Source organism: Triticum urartu, chromosome 2, assembly GCF_003073215.2.
Source record: "Triticum urartu cultivar G1812 chromosome 2, Tu2.1, whole genome shotgun sequence".
Lineage (NCBI taxonomy): Eukaryota > Viridiplantae > Streptophyta > Magnoliopsida > Poales > Poaceae > Triticum > Triticum urartu.
Window position 1 is genome coordinate 444,094,176 of NC_053023.1, and position 4,774 is coordinate 444,098,949.

The following is a 4,774-nucleotide window of genomic DNA, read 5'->3' on the forward strand; positions in this document are numbered from 1 at the left end:
TCCTTCCATTTATAGTCGGAGTATTGTCCAAGTTATACCAGTCTTATTCCATCTCTATCTTGAGTTAACCGGAGTGTTATCGTAATTGATCTTTATCGTTCCTTGTACATCTCGTTTCAACCAGAGTGCTTGCATGTACTTCTTGCCCATTGCAACCCTTTTTATTATGTCTTTCAACCTACAAGGTTCTAGTAATGTTCCTTGTTCCTCTTTTTCTAACGGAGTGTTTCCAACTTTGTTCGTCTTCGTTGTATCCTTTCTTTCAATTTGTTCAACCACTCAAGGTTCATTGGTTTCACTCGTTTTTCAAAGAAGCAACTTAGTTGTAACTCTTCTCTTCCTCTTTCGTTTCCATCCGGTGCCATCCTAGATCTCGGGACGAGATCCTCTCGTAGTGGTGGAGTGTTGTGACGCCCCAAGACTGGAGCTCCAGAAGACTTCCATCTTTTCCGAGTTTCGTCGTGTGTTTTATTTTCTTGCTCTATTTATATTGCATTTCATCATGTCATCATGTGCATGGTGTGATTTCTCATACATATTATGTTGTTGCATGTTCCATGCATGAATCTCGCATCATCACCTTCTCCTTCCCTCTACTTCCTTCTTTTGACAAGTGCCATTTTTCCCTTCTCCTTTAATGTTCATTTTCTCGCAAATAGTCAAACTTATTGTCCTAAACCCCTCCGCCAAATTTCACCTCTTTTGGAAATGTTTTGGTTAGGTTTTAAAATGGCTCAAGTTTGAATTTAATTCAAACTTGAATTATTTTTCAACCTCTAAAATCCCCCAAATCATTTTTTGAAATAGGGCATAATTCCAGGGTCCTGAGGATATTTTCATATCTCTCACCACCCCCTCCAATCACTCTGTACTTTTGTCCTTTTATTTCTGTTTGAAGAAATAGAAAAGAGGCAGCAGTAGTCCAGCGCAGCCCAGTCCAGCACCACCAGTGATTAGCCAGCCCAGCTGGGCATCCCTACCTTCTGCGCCTAAGGCACACTAGCGGCCTGACCTAGCCGGCCCGAGGCCCAACCGCGCCCCGTGGTTACCCTAGCTAGCTCGATCCCCTGGCCTCTCCCTCTCATGTTCTCCCCTCGCGCCGCCACAGGGAGAGCGCTGCCCGATCCCATCCCCGTGCGACCGAACCTCCCATCTCCCTCATCTCAAACTCGCTCTCTCCCATTTCCCCTCGCTTGCGCCGCCAGGAGAGCGAGAACGCACGCAGCCCGATCCCCATCTCTCCCTCTCGTCCCCGAGGCCGCCGCCACACATCGCTCACAGGGGAAGCGCTCGATCCTCCTCCTCTCGCTCGTTTCCCTTCCCCTCCTTCCACCTAGTGACCTCACCGCCCGAGCCGCAACCACGGTGCCCGAGCTCCACCTCCTCGTCCCCATTCCCACAACAGCAGAGCAGGAGCACCGGCGCCCGCCTTCCTCCGCCTCGCCCGTGTCCTCCTCTGTACAGGATCCGTCCCCGATTCCTCATCCCCCACGTCCTCGTTCGATTCCTCGTCATCGTAGCCGCGCCAAGTCCTCTGCTCCGTCCAGGAAGTGGGCGCCTGTCTTCATCTCCTGAAACGACCCCAGTCCGTCGAGCAGGGACGCCACGGCTATCCTCTTCTTCAGATCAAGGCTCCGGTAGTCGGTTCCGGTTCCCCTCAGCAACACATCGAGCTCCGGCCGGTCCAGCCTCGCGCCTTCCTCGCCGTCCCTCGCTGACGCCAAGCTCTGGCCGCGCACCAAGCTTCTGTTGCAGCCGCCGCTGCTCCTGTTCGACAGGAGTTGACGAGACAGACCGCTCGCTCGCCTCCCCTGCTTCGTGCTTGTAGGCATCGCAGCCGCAGCCCAGCTGCCGCCCTCCTTCGCGTCCTGCCGTCGCCACGGACCCTCCCCGTAACAGGAGCTCCGTGGTCTTCCGCATGGCCGTGGGCGTTTTGGAGTCGTATGCCTCCTGCACACGTCATGGTTTCCACCAAGTCCACCGAAGGCCACCCTACAACAACTACCAAGTACCCCTTTGTTTTGTCTAAGACCTTCAAGCCCCTCCACGACTATGCAGATTGTGCCAAGTACCACGATGTTGAGACCCCTCAAGTTCGACTACACGAAAATGCCAAGTACCCCTACGCGCGAAGATGCCAAGACTGTTTCGGGATTCACCAAGTACCGCTACCGATGGCTCGAACGACTTCGAAACGTATATCACTATTGTCGCCCGAACATCTACGGAACATGTACCAACCATCGCCAAAGAACCGTGAACGTCTACCGATGACCCTCAAGTTCGTCCACGATTGCTATGTACCACTACCATCGACGTGAACCACTACTTCCACTACGGCATGAGTACAACTACTACCACTACGAACATGGTGAGAACGTCTACTTCCTCTACTTTGCATCGAACCGATACGCTTCGAAGGTATAACCCCAAGACGACCGTCCAAGAACGTTTGCATGTGTTGTATGAGATGCACCCGTTGTCTGCACCATGTCCGGATTGATTCTCGCACGTTCCTCGTTAGCCTTGCCGCGAACCCGTGGGACACCCGGAATCCGGGATCACCCCACCATCTTTTGCACGCTCCCGCCACACTTCCTTTGCACCCGTATCTCCATGAGCTACCGGAACCGATATGTTGCGTGGCATCATTTTCGGATCCGTTGCCGTGGCAACCCTTTCGTTTCCGCCACGATGACAAATGCCCCATATCTTATAACATTCCAACATTTTCATAAATATTGAATAAAACTTGCACATGCCATCCGCATCTTGATAATAACCTTTAAAATGTTTAAACTTGTTGTTTGCCTTGTTTTGCTATATTGCCATGTTAAAATGCTTTAATTCATAACTAAGTAACCGTAGCTCCAAACTTAACAAACTTTATATGTAAATGGGGTAGAAAAATGCCTAGTTTAACATGGTGCACTATTCTTGCATGTTTAATAACTCTAAAATATGGTTTAGGGCAGAACAGTATCAAACCTAAATATATGCACATGAGGATTTTCCGGAATTGTTGTTTGTTCTTTCCGGCCTCATTTAAACTTGGCTAGATAGTTAGTTTACTTATGCTTCACCCCCTTGCCATGTTTAATAACATTTAACATTGTTGGGTACATGACGAGAGAGAACTAAATAATTGATGTGGTGTTTCGTCAATATGCAATTGAGCTCCACTTAATTTGTAGTATTGTTTGTGCACTTTGCCATGCCATGCCTATTTAAACCAGACATGCATCATACTTGGTTGGGCATCATGACATGCTTATGTGGTGGTGGTTTACTATGTTGTTTGCTTCTTTTTGGTGTTGCTTCTTCGGGTTAGTTCCGTTAACGTCACGTTTGTGAGGATCTGTTCAACGTCGTCCGTTTGTCTTCTTCATGGACCCGTTCTTCTTCCTTGCGGGATCTCAAGCAAGATGACCATACCCTCGAAATCACTTCTATCTTTGCTTGCTAGTTGCTCGTTCTTTTGCTATGCCGCGATACCTACCACTTGCTATATCATGCCTCTCATATTTCCATGTCAAGCCTCTAACCCACCTTTCCTAGCAAACCGTTGTTTGGCTATGTTACCGCTTTTGCTTAGCCCCTCTTATAGCGTTGCTAGTTGCAGGTGAAGCTGAAGTTTGTTCCATGTTGGAACATGGATATGTTGGGATATCACAATATCTCTTATTTTAATTAATGCATCTATATACTTGGTAAAGGGTGGAAGGCTCGGCCTTATGTCTGGTGTTTTGTTCCACTCTTGCCGCCCTAGTTTCCGTCATACTGGTGTTATGTTCCTTGATTTTGCGTTCCTTACACGGTTGGGTGTTATGGGGACCCCTTGATAGTTCGCTTTGAATAAAACTCCTCCAGCAAGGCCCAACCTTGGTTTTACATTTGCCTCACCTAGCCTTTTTCCCTTGGGTTTCCGGAGCTCGAGGGTCATCTTTATTTTAACCCCCCCCCCGGGCCAGTGCTTCTCTAAGTGTTGGTCCAAACTGAGCGATGTCCGGTGCCCCCTGGGCAACCAGGGTCTATGCCAACCCGACGTCTTGCTCATCCGGTGTGCCCTGAGAACGAGATATGTGCAGCTCCTATCGGGATTTGTCGGCACATTCGGGCGGCTTTGCTGGTCTTGTTTTACCATTGTCGAAATGTCTTGTAACCGGGATTCCGAGTCTGACCGGGTCTTCCTGGGAGAAGGAATATCCTTCGTTGACCGTGAGAGCTTGTTATGAGCTAAGTTGGGACACCCCTGTAGGGTTTTGAACTTTCGAAAGTCGTGCCCGCGGTTATGGGCAGATGGAAATTTGTTAATATCCGGTTGTAGAGAAGTTGAAACTTAATTTAATTAAAATGCATCAACCGTGTGTGTAGCCGTGATGGTCTCTTTCCGTCGGAGTCCGGGATGTGAACATGGTTCTCGTGTTATGCTTGAACGTAAGTAGTTTCAGGATCACTTCTTGATCACTTATAATTCACGACCACGCTTTGCTTCTCTTCTCGCTCTCATTTGCGTATGTTAGCCACCATACATGCTTAGTGCTTGCTGCAGCTCCACCTCATTACCCCTTTCCTACCCATAAGCTTAAATAGTCTTGATCTCGCGAGTGTGAGATTGCTGAGTCCTAGTGGCTCACAGATTCTTCCAAACAATTGGAGGTGCCGATGATACCAGTGCAGATGACGCAACCCAGCTCAAGTGGGAGCTCGATGAAGACCTTTTCGTTGTTGTGTTTCGTTTCCTTTTGATTAGTAGTGGAGCCCAGTTGGGGCG